Raw genomic sequence first — 20088 nt, 5'->3', positions numbered from 1 at the left:
GGTTGGGGTCTGTGCAGCTGCAGGGTAGGAGACTGACTCTAACCTGTCGAGCATAGCTATGATAACTCATATGGCTTGCTGGGAGATGAGGTTCATTGTGTTTGTTCCTTCTGTATTGATTCAGCATGCTAAAATGAAGGTGATTCAATGCACAGATAATAAACAGGAAAAAGAATCTGAAGATTGACAGACATTTTGTCATTTTTGGCAAAAATAAATGTACACTCTTAACAAGTTCACAGAATTGTACAACCCTGCCTTTGTGTTTTGGGATTGCACATGATTTACTGCAGAAATCAGTTTGGCACAGTGTAGCTGTGCAGATTCAGTAGGATCTACCATTATCTTGTCATGTTTTTTAGCAAATTGACTTTTACAAGGCATCAATTCAAAAACATGAAAGAGAAATGTGCTACGCAATCCATCCCTTCTTGTCCCCTCCCATCCATTGTGCGCTGGTAAATCTGCCACAGCTGCACCCACAGGCATGGTGGTGCTCAGCTCCCTCTTTTACATGCTTTGGGCATCCTCTGTGTGTGATCTGGTGTGGGTCTTGGTTCTGTTACGCTCTCAAATGCCCAAGCTGCTGACTTTTCAGCTAAGTATGGCAGTTCAGACATGGCTCTCTGTCATGTTTCGCTTTACAGGCGTAACAGGATTTCACTGATACAAGAGTAGCAAATGCACTGTTAGCAGAATGTTGCAAATCTCGCTGCTTTTTCAGCTCTGCTTGCCCATAGCCTGCAGTCTCGGACAAAGAAAAATGGCCAGAAAGCAGTTAGGTTTCTGGGCTTGCCCTGACTAGCATTGCCTTTCACTGCCTCTGAAGGCAGAGTATTGAGCTAGATGCTCTGCTGCTCTGACCAAGAAGGGCATTTTCTGTGTTTTTAATGTATGTCTCTGTTCCAGTGTCAGCACTGAAGTAGTCAGGGATACAGTATTCCTGCATTCTCAGATGTTAGGCAAATATGCCTGGGTCTTCGTTTACTTTTAAGGAGTTAATTCAAAATGTGTAAAACTTTCATGCCTTCTGGGAGTTCAGGACATTCAGCCTGTATAAGCCTCAGCAAATGGCTTCTTATTTAATAACACCTTTGTATATTGCCACCGAGAGATGACTATCTCTTAGAGCTGAGCTGTGGATGTGCCCAAGGGTGAAAACAGAACAAAAAAGTAAGAGGGGAGGGGAGATGGGAGAAGCAACGTTCTTTGTTTGTGCAGGTTTTTTTTTCAGTGGGTAATGCATGCAAAGGGTAGGGATGGAGATGCTCTAAGGAGTGTTTTGAGATAACTAAATATCTTGCTTAGCTCGGTGGGGTGGATTGAAATGACAGGCCTACACATCCTTCTCTCTCCCTCTTTTGTGAACTAACCAGAGCTGAAGCAGCAGTCTTCATTTTCTGAGCAGGGCCATGTACAGCTCCTTTTCCTCTTGGATTTTGAGATGAAACTGTAGTGCTACCTCTAGCTCCTGACCTTAGCAATTTATGTGATGAAAGAAGTTAATTAGTCAGTGCTACCGCCCTCTCCTCACAGTTTGACAGGTCCTCTCGCACCAGCATGTGCCTGTGTGTCACCACACTGCACGAACCTGCCCCACAAGCCCTGTCTTAAGCCACAGCAGTCATTTTCTTGAAGACATAACTATTTCCTCAACAGAACTTTCCTCTGTAGAAAGTACCGTTTCTTTTCTTTCCTGTGCAGAAACTATTTGTCACTTGAAAGACCAATCTGGTCTTGAAGATTAGCCAGGCAGGCCAGAGATGCCAATAAGGGACACCCATCCTGATGCAGCAGGTTTCAGATCTCCCTGCAGCCCATTGTCCCTTGTGTAGATTTTACTTCCTGTCACAAGTAATGTCTTAAACCTTTTAAATGGCTCACCCGATAGAAAAACTCTGGTTAGTATTAATGGTTAATGGGTCTTTCTAGCAGATGTAAAATCCAGTGAAACATATACAGTTACTTTGGTTTTAACAGGAACAGATGATTTAATAAGCAGCTATAAATCTCTCGGTAATGTACAGACACAGTCAAACAGCACACTTCTGCCAGATTTTTCACTGACTAGACTTACAGCCTGTGAGTCATAGTGGTCTGCTCCACTGTCCATCTCACATGCCTGTTGTTGTTTTGCCTTTTAGAGATGCACTGTGTTGCTTATGGTTTTTTTTTATCACCGTCCCCTGTTAACGGGCTTGCTCTTTTATCCAGGAGACAGCGTTCAAGCAGGTGACTCTCATTCTCTCCATGTGTGGATGACAGCGCATGACATTTCTTTTGCATTCCGTAGCCCAGCTTGTGATTTTAAAATTGTATAGTGAAAATGTCTCTGAGGATTATATTAATACAGCCTCCTAAATGGGCTTAGTAGTGGGAATGTGGTTAAATTAAAAGAGGTATAGTCAGTCTCTTTCTTAATGCAGTAATGCTTTACTTCCAGCAGTCTGTGGCCAACTCATGAAGTTTAATAAGTTTATTCTAATAGTATTTCTAATGGATTCAGTTATTATTGGCTCTTTAGAAAGACAGAAAGCAGAAAGCTGCTTCAGTTACCTGTGGCTCCTGCTGTATTGCAGGGGAGGGTTGTATTTCCTAAAGTATGGAAGTGGCATTCCAAATGGATGTAAAATGTAACAGAAAGCTTTCTATTGTGCTGGTCTGTTGGCTTTCCCTAAGTGTCTTAGATGTCTAGGAACTAGGGTTGCAAACTCCTGTTTTACTTTACAGTTGGTTCGCAGGCCGTGTGAATTACACTTGGGAGCTACTCCAGAGGAGGTGAGGTATTAGAATTGCTAAAATTTGCCCCAGGTCATACCCTGGTAAACCAGAGATGAAACTAGTGATAAACCACAACATTTTGTATGGGATTTTTAACCATTGTGGAGGTTCTTGCAAGACAGGTGCAGTGCAGCTTATTTTGAACACAGCTGGATGAAGAGGATTTTAAAAATGCCCCAACATAGTTTTTTTAATTATTATTATTTTTTTTAATCTTGCAGGGCAAATATCTAATATTTTAGAATGTGACGAGATACAAAATCTGTCTAAGAAAAATTGTCCAAAGTTCTGACTTCATCATATGCAGGCAGGAAAAATCAGCCTCTAAATATTTCACTGGCTCAGGGTTGCATTTGCACTTGAGCTCTGGGACTGTGTAAATTGTGAGGAAAGTTTCTTATTTTGGTGGTAGGAATGATGAAGTAACCCTGTTCATGTTTAGCCTTTTTTAGGCTGGAGTGAGTATCAAAAATGCATAAATGTGAAGCAGGTTAAGAAACTGGAAACAGCGTTGGAGGTTGATCAATGTACAAAATTGTGTAACATGATCAAAGATACACATTCCTTGAAATTTATGGAGAGACTGCAACTTACTGCATCATTCCAATTCTGTTTGCTTCTGATTTTCAAGTGCTTCAGAAAGCCAAACAGGTATTGTGTTACTAGGCAAAGAAAGCTATCCAGGGTCATAGAACTGAGTGGTGTCAAAATCAAGAGCAACATTTGATTCTTCTGACTCCTTTTTAGGTCCCTCCACACTGTGCAGGAAGCAGAGTAGAGGGTTTCAACCCTATGCATATGCAGAAAAAAAAGCTCTTTCAGCTTTTTCTGGCAAACTGAGAGTGTTGCTTTATGCTTTCAGTAAGCACAGAGCTCTCATGTTTACTGATGGGACTTTCACACGTCAGGAAATCAGAAAACTGGAGCCATAATCAGCATGTCTGATCTTGAATGGGGAATTTTCCCCAAAGCAAGTTGTGATGCATGCTTCTAATGATTTGAATCTTATAGTTCAGACTTTCCACGATCTGCTTCCAGCATTGTAGGCACCAACTTGTGTTTGCAGTGAACATACACACCCCCAATTGCAAGGGTAACAGCCATAAAGTACATATTTAAATCTCGACCCCATCCCTGGCAGTGTTCAAGACCAGGTTGGATGGGGCTTTGAGCAACCTGCTCTAGTGGAAGGTGTCCCTGCCCACGGAAGGGGGATTGGAACCAGATGATCTTTAAGGTCCCTTCCAACCCAAACCATTCCATGATTCTGTGATAAATTGTGAATGGCCAGTGCCTGTAGAAGTGTGGTCCCACTGTGGTGTTTAGACAGAGAGGTTAGTGCAGTGTTCAGTGCACATGCTGTTGCAAGCCAGGTTAGGGGTTAGCTAGAAATCAAGACTTTTAGCAGAGCTTTGGCTAGCACTCCTTCACTGGCTGCAAGGTCTTTTGCAGACTTTGTGGTGTGTGGTCTTTGCACACTAAATGGCAAACACTTGGCCTGTGTTGTGGGATTTCACCATTTTCATGGAATGAACAGCAAGCAGCAGCAGTTCCAGGGTGTGAGTTGTCCATCCCCTTAAAGCAATGTACATAGCAATGGGGAATGTCATGTGACTACATGGACCTTATCCAGTGTTTTAAAGGAAAAATATCTGTAGCAGTGTCCTGGCCTATATAAGTTGTATAGTTTTCCCAGACTTGGAAGAAAACCACTGGTACTTTCCCAAGTTCCGCCCTTTTCAGTTTGATGTAAAAAAGTTGTTGATTCTTGCTTTTCTTTTGTCTCTAAGATGGGAAACACTTTAATTAAAATAAATTATGCTTTTTCATGGCAAGAGGCAAAATCTTATCTCTGAGACATCTCTTTTGATGAGAGTAAAGCAGACTGTACCTTTTTTATTTTTTTCTTTCTTTTTTTTTTTTATTTCTTCTTAAGTAATAGCCTCTACTCATAGTGGTGAAGAGGAGACAGGTAAGTGTGTGATTCCCCAGCAGCCTAAAAGAGGGTATTGGAAGAGTCCTTCCTTGAAAGTGGGGCTGTTTTCAGAGGCTTCATCCAGCTTTGTACAGAAGAGTACACAGAACCAAAGAAAGAGGAATGACCTTGCTTTTAAGGCATTCATCTGGAGCTCCAGCACTGAATTCCCAGCACTGGGACTGGCTTCCTCTGTGGTCTGCAGTATGTTGCTCAGGGGATGTCTGTGTCTCACAATGGAGCTCTGCACAAAGAGCCCTGTAGCTGACTCCGGGAGGTCTGCACAGCCCTGCAGTGGAGTGGGGCACTGTGTGGAGGCATGACAACATTCCCTCAGAAATACAGCTGCATTAGTTCAAGCACTGCTTGAACACTGGATGCTGCTGGGGCCGTGCTGCTTCCAGTTCTGCAGTTATCATGGGTGTGGCTCATTTGGGCATCGCTGAACCACACTCCATTGCTAAACCCAGGAAGCACTGAGGTACTGAGAAACTAACACAGGGCTCACAAAATGGTTTTGAGCTCTCTTCGTGGTCTGGTTTTGGATTTCTTTTGTTTTGCAGAAGCTCATCCTACTCACTTTGCTGTCACTAACTTTCATTTCCTCCATGGCACTGGAAATTGGCTAGAAGGAAAGCTTAATTTCAGCTGTTTCCCGTGTCCCTTGGAGTTCAGCTGACCCCAGCCACCTTCCAGGTCCTAACTGTGATCTCAGGGGAGGCAGCAGAGCATGGTGCTCCAAACCCAGTTGATCACACTGTTTCTGAGGGCCTCTGTGCAGCCTCATGCCCATGGCCACTTAACTGCTTTTTCCAAGCAGCCACACAGGAATGGCATTTACCCAGCTTTGCAGAGCACACTGAGGGCTATGAATGAAAGACTGAAAAGAGCTGCGCATATTTAAAGCAATATTTTATTTATCTGTTCTATCCAAAATAGAGAAGAAAATAGCTTTATTGTCTGCTGCTTGGAAAATCTGCCTGCTGTAATGGTTATGACAACATGAAAGACAAACTTGTTATATGCATAAGAAAACACATGCTGTTGCTGGCTTTGATTTTGATGGGGTGTGGGTGATGGGAGTAGTCCTGGGCTAGTGTTTGCAATACCCTTCCTCCCCAGAGATGCTAAGCAGGGCTTACAGCAATCACTCAGCATATTAGCAGCAGTTTGTGGGGTCTCCAGGCCAACTTAGAGGTTCAAGTCATGACTAAAATAAAGGGAGCCAACTGCAGAAGTTAGCGCACAGATAAGTCACTGCTTTTTGTCCAAAGGAACATCAGGCTGACACTTTCTTCTTAGTCTCTTGGCTAGCAGTCCTTGGAAGATAAGATCTATCATGTCAGAAGGGGGTAGCATAAACTTCCTGTAAACTTTCATAGCTGAAGACCAAAAGGAATCACAAAACATGTTGTCATTATTTATTTCTTTATTTAGAAGTTCAGAGAGTGCTCAGTGCTGTTGGTTGTGGTTTTGCTCATATAAACAAAGTGATACTGTACTGGATGCTCAGCCTTAGGCCCTCTTCTTTTCCATTTTGAGTTTAAGTGAAAAGCTATTTTGCAGGGGGGTAAAACCAACCCCCATGTTCTGCTTCAGAAACCAGGACTGCATTATTGAATATACCTGTTCTTGTGTCTGCTGCTTTGCTAAGAGATCCTTCTACCTTTATTAGCTCTGGAGAGCCAGTGTAACAATAGAGATAGCTCCTGACAGCAGCAGCATCTTTGTCCCATGACCTGAAAGCAAGTACAGGAAGGGTTACCTTGCCAGCAATTTGAAAACTGTCTCTTCAGGTGGGGGTTTGCTTAAAAGATCTGTATTCCCATCATTCATGTGCTCTGAGAAGGATTCTGCCCCTCAGTCCCTATTGTCAAAGCTTTGCAGCAGTTGGTCAGGTTTAGTCCTCCCAGAGCTATTCTTGTGAGTCCTGCTTGCATTGCAATTCCAGGTGTGAGGGGATCTGTTTTTTAAGTTGCCTTCTAGTCCCATGTGTAGCATCTTGTGTCGCAGGATGTGTACTGTGAATGAGGGCAGCAGAAACTTGTTCTTTGGCTTTTACTTAAAAGAAACAGTAGTGAACTAAGACAGACTGAGGTATCTCACATTTACATAAGGTCAATTCCTGTGGAATTCCTGTGGAATTTCAAACAACTCACTGACATCTCTCCTGATATGGCTACCTCCCAGAGAGAAAGCCTGCTTGTCTCATCTGCCCCATTTCTGGGAACATAAATCCACACTTGATGGGGATACATGTAGTAAAAAAAAAAGGTATAGGAAGAGACTAAACCTATAAAGGGCAAAACTTTCTTGTTTTGTCCAGGCAGGACAAATAGTCCCCCCCTTGGGGCTTCTCCCCTCCACCAGTTTTGGTTCTACAGCTTCCTGTCTTTCCTATTCAGGCATGCCTGGGATACAGCACAGCCATGCACAGGAAGGGTGTTGACTGGAGCGCAGATGGGTTGCAGACAGGGCTGGCTCTGGAGAATTAAGAAGCAGAAAGACTAATTTACATGAGGTTCCCACCTTTTGGTTACCCCTATGGCTTGGCTTGTGCCTTGGACTGGTGCCATCTGACACAGTTTGCAGCTCTGGGATGTTGAGGGCTGGCTGAATTGGCTGCCTGGGCCCAGAGCCTGTTTGTATGGCTGGTTTGGCTTTGCACCATTTTCCTAGCAGGGTGAGCTCTAATATGTGTCTCCTGTCATGAATCAGACCATAGGAATGGATAATTCTCAAACCAGACATTTACATGAGTTAATTCCATACCGTTCAGGTTTGAAGTTGTTTTATTAAGGAATTATTCATCTTATTGCTCAGCAGATTTTCAGCCTCATTAGTAGGTTTAGCATGGGGACCGTGTCCCGGTTGTATCACCAAACAATGTCTTAAAGATTTAATTGCCAAATAAAAACTCTTTCAATCTCTCTCTTCTGAAACATACAACATTACTAAAGCACCACTTTGGTAAAATATTCTAGCACGTTTGGCATACTTTTAAGTTCTTTTGAAGTCAATGTTTAAGTGCTTTGCTGAATCAGGGCCTAAACCAATAATAGCCACAAATTTAAGCCACTTTATTTCTGAATGAGTGTTTGCACAGGAGTTGAATGTGTGTCAGTTTCTTGTCAAGACCCCCCAGGTACAGATATACTCTTAGTTTCATTGACTCACTTAGCAACTTTTGCAGATTGCTGTCTTGCACCCAGTTGAGATGTCAGGGTCAGACCCAAGTATGGCAGGCTTTCATTTGCAGAATGAGATTAAACTGAAATAGGATATTGGGCCATAAAGGGATTGGCAGCAACACAAAGAGTACACAGCTATGGTTAGTCATTTCCTATATACATAGAGTGTGTGTGTGTGTGTGTGTGTATATATATATATACACACACTTTTTTTTTTTCCTGGTTAGTAAAATCAGTGCAGTGCTTCGAACATGATCCTCATTGGGCTATTAAACAGGTCATGGAAATGTTTAATTCTCCTGCTAGAAGAGAGAGTTGTGGAAATACTGTGAGTAATGGATCTGATGCTGAAATGGGGGAAGAAAACAAGTTCATAGGTGACTGATCTTAAATCTACACCTGGGCAGTCTCATTGCAACTGGCGGGGGGGGGTTATATATTGGGTCAACTCCTTTGCTGTGGTTTTCAGGGCTGTGATATACTTTAGTGCTAATTACTATGTCCTAGTAAGTACAGTTCTAGTAAAACATGATGCAAAATCGAAGTTAATGTGCTACTGAAGTTGGTGGAAGTTTTATTCCCTTCAGTAGAATGATGCTTTTGGGACCTGAGGTGTTCTCTTGTGCCACTTGATTTATTGCTGTGCTCTTACGCGGTATGTAGGAGTGTTAAGAATAAAGGCCAGTGCCGTGCACTGTTAATTCAAAGAACTTGGTAGCCTTCATGGGACTGCTTCAAAGAGTATGGTGGCTGCTGTCCTGGATGTCATCGTCTTGTCCCACCCACAGAATGCACCTATGTATGGAGTGCTGGGCCTCTAAATCAAATGCAAAGAGCACAGGTTTGTGCAGGCATGTTTTCTGTTATGAGCTGGTTGGAGCCTTTTCCCTTATTTCCATACCTCTGCAAGTCATGGACTGGTGACGAGGAAGTGCTGCTGCATAGCTTTGCCTCTCCCAGTGAGATCAGTAGGAACTGCAGGCACTTGCTTTGCCATGGTATTGGGTTAAAAACATACTGGGACAGGGTACTCAACCTTCACTTTTTGCTGTTCAGTCTTGAATTATCTAAGTTCAAACAGACAGGTATCTGTTGAGGTCACTGGAAAGATGGTCAGTAACTGTGGTGCAGAGATGACGCAAGAGGAAGAGAAATAAGGAGGTTATCTATGAGAAAGGCGTGAAGCCCTTCTGAAGGGCAGAAAGTTATTTGAGGAGGGGAAAAATTGTAAATAATTTTCATAGAATCATGGTTTGGGTTGGAAGGGACCTTTAATGATCATCTATTTTCCATCCCCCTGCCAAGAGCAAGGACACTTCCAGTACAGCAGGTTGCTCAAAGCCCCATCCAACCTGGCCTTAAACACTGCCAGGGATGGGGCAGCCACAACTTTTCTGGGCAACCTGTGCCAGTGCCCCACCACCCCCATAGTGAAGAATTTTATAAGAGTATTTGTGTGTGTAACTTGATTTTATCTTAAAAAAAAATGCAAAGGAAAATGTTACTCAAGTTGGTGCAGTGGTTAATCTCTGTTTACACCCATCAGAGATTTCTGCTTTTGTTGTGAGTAGCTTAGTGTGTACCTCATGTCTGGTTTTGTCTTTTTAAATCCCAAAGCTGATGTTGTGTTCTCACCTACTGAAAGTGATAAAATTTCATGAGCCAGCTAGGAGCAAATCTGATTTTTTGTTTCCTCTCTTGTTGCTGATGGTGGCTGCTTGATTTGGAAAGCATCCTGTGAAGAATTTTGGAGCAAGCAGCTTGTGTTGAGAGTGGCTCATATTTCACTTTACAGTCTCAAGGGCAGATGCCAGGTGTGCCTGAGCAAGGACTCTCACTGCACCCTCACCCTTTGCAGTGCATGCCTACTCCTGCATGCGTCATATGGCTTCTGCATCCAGCACTTGTGACTGCAGAGCATAGGAAGGAGTGTGTTCAACCAGTCAGAAATGAGAAGTGTATTGGAAATAGGAAACTAAACATCAGCCATGTGTGAGTAATGGATTGTCTGTCTCCTGGAGGGCATGAGGATATGTATTCCAACGTTTTTTGATGGTAGTAAGGCCATGACACTGTAATTAACATAATACCAGCTGTTCATCATGTCCTCTGTTTATGATTCCAAACTCCGTCCTGATCCTAAGTTTTGTTCTGAGGTGTTGATGTGCTTATGGAAAAGCCCAGTGAGAAAAAAGTGGGAATGGTTCTTGTTTCACTGGGCCAATCTGAGCAGAGTGTTTCACCTTTGGCAAGGAATTGATTAGGAGTGTATTCATGAGACTTAGAATAGAAATGTGCTTGTCTGGGGTCTTCTGTGATAGTAACCTGCCCAGGACCAAAGCTTGGGCCATAGCTTTACTACTGTGCTTTGTACCTACATATATGTGCATGTGTAATATATTTTAATGACTTCATTTGTTTTGTTTGGAACTTTAAACTGTAACTGAGTATATATGTAATGCAATGAGTATTTTCGATTGTTTATAAACGCTAGCTTGCATGCTCCCCAGAGATCCTTGCCATATATGCGGATGTGGTCACCTAATGAAGTGCTACAGAGCTTTGTGATAAACTGGAGTGGGATGTGACGCAGACATTCAGTACATGCTACCAGTAACGGTGTCTATGGAAAAATCTGAGGCTGATCAGCTATTTCACCTGTCTGTTGATCAGTTCCTAGGTTGTTAGGTTGTTATTTTTTTTATTACTTCCATATCTTTGAGCACTTCGTTTGAGGTGATATAGCATAAAACATTCCTCTCTTGGGAGGAGCTACGCATCTCCCTTTTCCCCAGTTACACTGCTGAAACTGTGCTCACTTGTAACACGTGATGCGTTTAACTAAGTCGTACACCATAGGAAACTTTTCAAGACAAAAACGTATCATAAATTCATATATTTGGCATCTTTGGTTCTGCTGGATTTCACTGGTGCATTCTTAAGGGAACTTGGCATGAACTTGCAAGCTTAGCATGTGCTGGTTTCATGTCTAGAAAAACTTTCATGTGATGACATTTCAGCATCTTCTGGATTCTTGGCAGCTGGAGTAGCTGTCTTTTTAGATTCATCTACCTGTGAATAGTCTGCATGCACTTTTTGGTAGCTGTAAAGCACACCTCATGTATGTGTGGAGTTTTCAGTCAATAATATGCTCCAGTGTAGTTTATACCTTATAATAGCTATATGGAGACACAGATGCTCCTGTAAGACATCTCTGCCATCTCACTGTCTAGTTTCTATTTTTTTAATCTCACTTTTTCTATCACGTTACAATCACAACCAGAAGAGTGATATGTTGGAGCTCTTTTGTATTTCCTCATGTATAAACCTATCTGTGTTATGTAATGTACATACACATTTTCTGTGTTCAGCTCCTTAAATAACCTATAAAGGGCTGCATATGCTAATTTTATGTTAGGTTTTTAATGCAGGGGTGAAATATCATAACAGCATAATGAAGCGGTTGATAGAGGAAAAAGAACTTTATTTCCTGCTTGGTATGGCATAGTCAGCTTTGCAATTTCATGCCCACTAGAGGGACTGTTGCTTACACTACTCCTTGCAGAAACCAGTCATGCTGTCCCTTTAGTATCTTTTATGAAGTTTTAAAACTTTGAATGACTGACTCTGGTTAAATCCTCTAAGGTGTGAGTCTCCCAGCTGTTTCTCAAAGTGTAAAATCTTTGGGCACAGTGCTGTTCCTCTGAGTCCAGATGCTTTTTACTGAATTTCCTTACTAGATGTTCTTTCTTTTTTTGAAAGTATTTTCTGTTCTCTGGATTTATCAGTCCAGGCTTCCCTATGTGATGTTACTGGGGATTAATTTAGATTTTTTTTTTTTTGTCAAGGAAAAAATGTTGTCTGTCTTTATTTATGTTTGGAGTAAGTTTTGTTTTGCAACCATGGTGCAAGTGAATATGGTAAATCAATCAGTCCTTGTATTCACAGACGTCATTGAAACGGGTTTCCCCTTTAACTGGGAGATACTAGGTTTTGGGTTAGAGGCATGTAAATGTATAGTCAGTATGAGAAAACTTCCAAATGTATCTATGTTTTCTTGCTAAATAGAGGAGGGGGTTGGGGGTGGGGGGGCGGTGGTGTCTGTTTGAGTTACGTGTTCCTGACCTGTGTATTTTTCTTCTTAATTACAGAAACATGAAAGAGTACAGGAAGTCCTGCATGACCACAATGAATACCTGTACTAATTAAGTCACTGGCTGGTACTGGGAGAACAGCGAGGTAAGCAGTCAGGCCGTGCCAGCAGCGTTTCTTGTAATCTGCATGGCTGTATTTCAGCAAAGCCTTAGTACTTTCAGATATCAAATTCATAACAAGTCGGGTGAAGACAAATAGCCCGCAGGTTTGAATGCAATAGATTTGCTTTTAGTTCAAAGCTTTGGCAAGTGAAAGTCTCTGTTTTCCTTCCTGGGGTGGGGGGAGGAAAGTACAAGTTCTGTGGTGGTTTTCTTTTTTAAAAAAGGCAATATCTCTAATTTCAACAATCGATTCCTGACCAAAGCTCAGCTTCCTGGGCTGACTCTGGGGAGGGCTTGGGGGAGGGGAGGAATGCTTCAAAAACTTAGCTGATGAAAAGGCATGCTGTTTTGTGGATGCCTCCCGGAATTGTTTAAATCTGTGTGTGTATGCGCGCGCGCATGGAAAGAGAGAGAGAGAAAGATATCGCCATGACAACTGGCCTGGCCAGTCTGTGTTCCCTGCAATCATATTAGTTGGAGTCAATGCTGCGAAAGGTCATATGAAGGAGTTGTGGGAAGCACAGCAGGTATTAGACGCTAAACGACTGGTTTTCTGATTGCCTCACGTAGTAAGGCAGAGTTTTGTCTGGGAAGTACAAATCTGAGAATGGAGTGGAAGGAGAAGTGCTCCAAATTTCAGGTAACAAAAATTGCCTTTAATGTTGTTTCCTCCCATTTTAAAGTTTGTTGGTTTTTTTCTTCTTTCCGTGGTGTTTACTCACAGCCGAGTGCCTGAGCGAGCTGAGCTTGGATTCCCTAGCTCTTGCGAATGATGTCATGCGGCAACAGTTGGATTCTATTAACTAGGGAAAGAGGAAACATCCTGCATTTTTGAAGGAAAAAAAAAATAATAAAAATCCCTTTGGCTCTTTGTTGAATCTTGTGCAAAGCCTGCAAGAAATGTTATTTGGCTTTGTTGGTTTTGGTAGTCTTAAAGGAAGTTTCTAACATTAATTCCCAGAAAATGACATTTAGGACTTAGCACCAAACTTTAAAAGCACTGCAACAATTGCTTCTATCTAGAAGAAAATAATTATGGAAGTTTTACAGAGTTCAGAAGACTCTTCTTTCTTCTTGGTTATCCCTATATGCATCTTTAATGAGGAAATTAACTGCACAATAATTAAGTAGAGGATTTGGAACCTCCATGCACTTAGGGATCCTTTAGCAATTGTTTGGAGAATGTGCTGCTAGAGTTTCTTCTGGGTTGGGCTCTGTCTCAAACAGCTGCTTATGAATAGATGTTGCTGGCAACATTTTTCTTAATAAGGTTTTCAGTCCTGGACTGTGTTTTTCGTAGCTTTAAACCAGCCTTTTTGGGAGAGGGAATGGGAAGAAAGCAGAAAAGTAATAATTTCAGCAGTTTGGAATGGTCTTTTTCCCCCTCCCTCTTTCCTTGGAGACATTTGCTAACTGCTGTATTCAATGCTCACCATTAGGGTAGCATGCATAGTATTTTAAGCTGAAAAATTACAAGGTATTAATGTACAACTGCTATGTCATAATGAAAAGATGTAGAAAATACATACAATCCTGCCTCCTTGAACATCACAAAAATCCACTGTACCAATAACCATGATGAAAAGATTAGTTAACCCCTATGCTGTTTAAACTCCTCTCTAGCAAATGCTCATTTCTGCTTTTGGGATGCTTTGTTCACTTGTGTGTGTTTCAGACATGATCCAAAGCTTGCTGGAGTCCATGGGAGCTCTCCCATCAACTTCAAAAGGCTTCAGATCAGCCTCTGCCTGAGAACCTCTGTTTCAGTCTGTTGACTGCAGGACCAGGCCACAGGCTCTCTGCTTTCTTTCTTGAACTTTCCAAACAGAAGGTCTTTTGTGTTCCTCCAAACAATGCCGGGCGCTGCTGACTGGCTTCAGCGTGGCTGCTGACACATGCTGGAGATAGTGGTGAAGCTTATTTTTGCTTTCTCCTAAAATCGTCCTAGGAGGGGGAGAGAGTGCGGTGAATGGAAGTCAGATCCTTCTATTCCACCTCCATTTCTTGCAAATGGCCGTTGTTTATGAGTGTGTGTCTGTGTGTGCAAATTGTTCCTTGATTAAAGGGCAGTATTGGCTATGCTTCAGGGAGGAGTTCCAGGAAGACTTCGGGCGGAAAACACTGTTATCGCTGTGATCTGCCATAGAGCACTCATGAGGGAGAAGCAGGCTGTCCTGGAGCAGGCAGTCTTTGTACAACCTGCGTACAAAACTGTCAGCTGTCATCTGAGAACTGAGGGCTGGTCAGCACAGTCTAACTTTGTGTGTCCCCCTCTTGCCTACAAGATTTGACCAACTTGATCCTATGAATAAGATACTGTTCTTCACAATCAATTAATAACTTGGTTAAGTGACAGGAAAAATAATACTTAATCCATTTAACAGTTTGGAGCAGTTTAATAAGATATCCTTGTGCCATTTTTTACTAGAAATGAAGATCTGTGAAGCTGGCATTTTAATTCAAACTATCCCCCTCTGTAAGGAAGAACACTGTGACGATTACCCAAGTTTAAGGCTCATTTGTGGGAAAATGTTATTTGTCCTTGAAATTTCTGAGACAAAGATCATGATTTTCAAAATCATAACTTTTTAGTGCTTGCATTTTACAGATGTCAGCATGAGAAGCCTGAGAAGCCTCTGCCAGGTGTTGCAAATTGGGCATCCCAATGGCAACAGTTGCCTTTAGCCGTTTATCTGTTGAGTGTTGCGGTGCAGTGGGAAGCTTGGTGACTTCTGTCTCAGTGTTCCTGGCTGAATGGCGTTTTCTTTAATGGTCTGCGTTGCAGTATTTACCCATTACTTTGAAAAGTGCTACAAGGCATCATTTGCATAGTTCTTTAGTATAATTTCCATATGTCCTGGCATTATGAATTAATGAATTTGGAATGAATTTCAAATGAAGGTTTCACGTGTTATATACTATGTATGCCTCACCATTAGGAAATAGATAGATAAAAGCAATAAATCATAATATATTTATAACTGCATTCATAACAAGATATCTTATAGCTGACTTACTATGGTTGGGCATAAAGTTAAGCAGCAGCACACAGGCATTGGCACATTGTTTCTTGATCCATTAAGGGAGTAAGCAATTCCAGAAAGCTGCTGCTAAACCTGGTAATGCATGTGGAGCTCTCGCAGTAGTGTGTGCAGTTGTAGTGGCTCTGTGCTCCACACAGCTCCTGTGGACAGGTCCTATGCTCAGTATTTTCAGCCTGCTGTAGCTGTCACTTTATAAGTGCATTCATTTCTGTATCTCACAGAGTTGCTTTATGTTGTTGTCCTGACACAAATCTCCTTGTTGGTCCCCTGCATATTTCTGACAGTGGCTGTATGCCTGCATCGTATCTGGGGATAGTCAGTGGTTGTGAGTTTTTTAAAGAGATTAATGTGTTTTTTTTGATAGGATTAGTTTGGCCTTGTCTCATTGCACTTAGAATGAAAGTGAAAAGGCATAGTAGAAATCTCCTTTTGTTCTCTCTCCTTGATTTGAAGTTCTTTACTGTGAGTGTGGTGAGCCACTGGCACAGGTTGCTGAAAGAAGTTGTGGCTGCTCCATCCCTGTCAGTATTCAAAGCCAGGTTGAATGGAGTCTTGGATGACATGGTTTAGTGTGTGGTGTTCCTGGCCATGGCAGGGGAGTTGGAACTAGATGATCTTAAGGTCCTTTCCAATGCCAATTATTCTATGATTCCATGACTCTTATCTAATGAGTAATTTTTGTATTCTGAGTTACAGTGTTTTAACTGCTTGTTTTATCTTGCATAAGATCATATTTTGTATAACTGCTTGTACTCCCTCTATCCATAGGTTGATAGTGTATGTTTCAGTGTTGCCTGTTGCTGTGAGTTCCAGGTCAATTGCTTTGTTGACATGTTTGTCTTTATTACTTGGAAATACACTGCTTTGTTTGCAAGTGAGCTGGGGCTACCTACAAGCCTAGGACTGACTACATTATAATTCAACAGTTATTTCTGCTCTTACTCCCTTCTTTAAATAACTCCAGTCTCTTCAGTTTTTCTTCCCTCTCAGGGAAAGTTTGAGAGAGACTGGAAAAACACTGTAGTTGTCTCTGTTTCTGCTCTTTTCTTTGAAGCTTGGGTTTTCTTCAGGGCACTTGGTATTACAGCTGTGGACTCACGTACCATTAAATTCTTGCACGTGAGATCAGTATTCTCCATTTGTAATCTGATTTTCACAATAGATGGAATTCATTGACTGAAAACAAAGGTATTGCATATTTAGAAGAGGTGCTCAGGAGGATGCTCAAATATTTCCTTATTTTCTGTAAGTTAATTTCAATTCCAACTGTATGAACAGTTAGTTGTCATAGTTGTTTCCTCTAGTGTTGTTTTCTGGTCATGGTAACTCTGAATGACTTTTCAAAGTGTAAAATGTGACATGCAAAAAATTTGTTCTCAGAAGCTCACACTGAATATTTGCAGCTACCTTTAATTACAGCAAGACCCTTGAAATGATTGCACTGTCATTCTGATCTGCAGCGCAGGCTATCATTGGTGCTAATCAGTGATCTGTGTTCTGCCTTTGCATCTTTGACCCAGTTACTTTGCTGAACTTAACACAGTTGCTAATGTGACACAAAACAGACTCTTGGCACAGCCCTAATCACAGAGCAGGGAGAGATCTGGCAACTTTCACACAAATCCATTATAATTAAGGCTTCCGGTCTGGGATTTAAACTTCTTCTTTCTCTTAAAAGCCTGAGAGGCTTTTAAAAATATTTTTCAGGCTGGAAATGAATGTACTGCTGGTAAAGGCAAAGTCCCCTGATGGTACTAGCTGCAGACAGGCCTGGAAGAGGCAGGTGCAGCTCTTGTTCCTTCACTGGGCTTTGTAAAGATGCTTCCACCCTGAGCACTTTATGAACAGAGCCTCCAGGTTGTTCCACAGTTTCACATGACAACATGAGTCCCCTAAGCAGTTAGAGGAGTGTTCCATAGTTGGCTTTCCTCTAGTGCCAGCTCTCAGTCTTAGTTCAAGCCTCATGTAACCTTAATCCTCTCTGCCCACTTGGAGCCAAACTGCTGTAATCTAAGGGGCTATTCAAAAAAGTACTGTTTCCCCATCCTGCAAGAGGCCATGCTCCCTCCTTGGAACTTTTTTCCCATTCTGTTGCAGCTTGATGATAAGAAGATAAATCAGAGGCTAAAACTTCTGTCAATGGCAAGAGACCAATTTGGCATCCCTTGCACAGCTGCCATCCAAAGGATATAAGCCATCAAATTATCTGTGCTCCTGGTCAAGCTGAGCTTGTTGTTTTATGACCAGAACACCCCTCTTCCCTTTAAAGCATGCTTGAAAGTTAAAAGGCATCATTAAGCATTTATCACATTATGGACATGCTGAGGACAGTTGGACAGTTTTGACAGTGCAAAATCTGCACCCTGCAATGCTATTTCATGCCTTCTTTGTAGAGAGCAAAAAGCAATTTGAGAGCTGCAGCAGTATGGAAATATTTGCAGCTGCACAATTTGCATTCCCATGTTTCAGTCTCTCACAGGCACATGCAGACCTTCTATTATTAGTTTTAAAAGGAGAATAGCTGGCAGCTGATTAATTTGAACAGTGTATTCCAGAGAGCTATTTTATGACTGAGTTGTCAAGAGTGGCAAGCCAAGAAAGTACTGACTGAATTTGCAAAGAAAAGTCTCTGATGTAGAGCACAATCCTGTTTATCCAGAAGATTTGTATGGGACAAACCCGTTTTCATAGCACTCTGCTGTCAACATGTTCAAACCCGTGTTGGGGGAGGCGAGAAGCTGAGAAGCTAAGCCTGTGGCAGTTCCTGGGAGAGCTTTCGGGAGTTTCCTAGCACGTTGCAGGGCAGGGGACATATTGCAGCTCAGTCTTCAGAAACCCACCTGAAAAATAATTTCAAGTGATTCATTCTGGTGTGTATTTTGGAGAGTCAAGTTGGTTTCAGAGGGAAGCTGATGCACTGGATTAGAGCTGCTCCACTGTGCATCAGACTGGGTTTCATAGAACCATAGAATAGTTAGGGTTGGAAAGGACCTTAAGGTCATCTAGTTCCAACCCCCCTGCCATGGGCAGGGACACCTCACACTAAACCATGTCACCCAGGGCTCTGTTCAACCTGGCCTTGAACACCGCCAGGGATGGAGCATTCACAGCCTCCCTGGGCAACCCATTCCAGTGCTTCACCACCCTAACAGGAAAGAATTTCCTCCTTATATCCAATCTAAACTTCCCCTGTTTAAGTTTTAACCTGTTACCCCTTGTCCTATCACTACAGTCCACTACAATTTCACCATTGTACTGACCCTGCTACATTCGTGCTTGATGCACCACAATGACTTTTGGGAATGTATGAATACCTAAGGGAAAACATTGTTTTTTCAATGCTCTTTTTATTAGCAGCAGCAGATGACAGTAGGTTGCAAGTGGGGCAGTATCACCTCGGGACATGCTGTCTGGCCACCCCTTTTGTTTGCTGTGGAAAGCACTGCCCTTGTGTGCCACTGGTAAGCATGACCTTGCTCCCAGCCTGGGCAGCTGAAGCACAGCTCTCTTTCCCTGATCTGAGGCTTTAGTGGAGACAGAGAGCCAGTCCTCTCCCTGGAGCTGCATAAGATGATCCATTTAGGTCTTCTGTCTCCTCTGCCATGACACTGTAAAAATGCCATCTGCTTTCATAGCACTGTTGCCTCTGCACCTGCTTGGGTTGCTGCACCTGCTAGGGTTGCTCTGGGTGGCAGGGGTCACAGAAGCAAAGGGAGAGCAAAGAGGGGGGCACAAGGCAAAAATCTAAACTCCCCCCTAGTCATTGAGGAAGACTGTTTTTCAGCTCAGAGAGTTTGTGTCCTCAAGGGTGGTCAGCTGTCCCCTTGAGCCAAGCTGGAGCTGCTGTTGAGGCAAGCAGAAGGTGGTCCCAAAGTTCATGCAGAGCTGAGGTGCTCACAGACCCTGCCTGTTGCCATGTGCTGCATTCATCCTCCTCTGTAACTATGAGAGTGAGGAGTGAGAGTTTTTCTATCTAGCATTTGAGCCCAGGTTCCTGTTTCAACAGAAGTCTTCCCATAAATGAGACTTGTTTTGTGTAAAGACTGAGTGAAAGCAGAAGTTGAATCTTAATGCATTTAGAAAGCTCACTTCATGTCTATGGGTTTGGAGCTCTTTGTGTGTGATAAGAAGGCTGCTATACAAGCTGTCTGTACAGGGGACCCTATCAGAGGCTTATAATATCTTCTATGTCAGACTCAGTGGATAGCATAATATACTGTCAAATCTGGCATGTGCATTAGGATTCTCTTTCCTCTCCTATGGAGACATTATCCAGTTTTCTGCTGAGACACATCAAGAGCTGAGACCCCTGCTGCATTCTATTTACTATTGGCTGACATGCATGGACAGTAGAAAACAAATGTAAACATGACTTGATGCTGTGTATTACAATAGCACAGAATGTTTTCCATCTGGATTTATGACCATCTGGAAGAAGAGGGTGTCCAAGAGGCAGCCTGAGATCATCAGCTGAGGCACCTTGTTGGCAGATCCCAGTGCAGTTCCTGTGCCTGTAGCACTGATGGCTTTGATAATGTGGGTATATCTACCTGTTCTAAAAGTATAGCCAGATCCTCAGGGAGAGGAAGATGAAGCCAGTGGAAAGATGCTAAAGGTTCCCATGATTTTTCTAGAAAATCTATGCAGTTCATGTTCTGGATATGACAGACTTGAGAGCAGAGTGGTCATTTATGTGGAGATTTCAGGTGTTATTCAGTGGCTGCTCTGGTCCTCAGCCTGTTGTCTTGCAATCCTGAACAAATGGCTGTATTCCTCTTTCCCCACCTCAATAAAATTTCCATGTGCAAAACTAGGCTGCATTACACAAAGCTCTCTCATGC

At 42.5% G+C, this 20088-nt stretch overlaps 2 protein-coding genes across 5 annotated transcripts in view; both read left to right on the top strand.

Annotated features, from left to right (window-relative positions):
- Window positions 1–20088, top strand: part of RPL27A (ribosomal protein L27a) — a 231101-nt gene that overhangs the window by 72771 nt on the left and 138242 nt on the right. The gene's annotated exons all lie outside the window — the stretch shown is intronic.
- The window catches only part of DENND2B (DENN domain containing 2B), a 180504-nt gene that overhangs the window by 28083 nt on the left and 132333 nt on the right, over window positions 1–20088 (top strand). For 3 of the 4 annotated variants that reach the window (XM_057418275.1, XM_057418274.1, XM_057418272.1), the window contains exon 2: window positions 12099–12186. The gene's annotated coding sequence lies outside the window, so the exon portion shown is untranslated. Of the gene's footprint in view, window positions 1–12098; window positions 12187–12616; window positions 12844–20088 lie in introns of those variants that run through there. The other variant, XM_057418273.1, reaches the window with a different exon arrangement.

Source organism: Pezoporus wallicus, unplaced genomic scaffold, assembly GCF_028554395.1.
Source record: "Pezoporus wallicus isolate ANWC-B61680 ecotype Strahan unplaced genomic scaffold, APGP_CSIRO_Pwel_v1 contig_2025, whole genome shotgun sequence".
Classification (NCBI taxonomy): Eukaryota; Metazoa; Chordata; class Aves; order Psittaciformes; family Psittacidae; genus Pezoporus; species Pezoporus wallicus.
The sequence above is the reverse complement of the archived record's forward strand: the minus strand, read 5'-3'. Positions and strand labels throughout refer to the sequence as shown.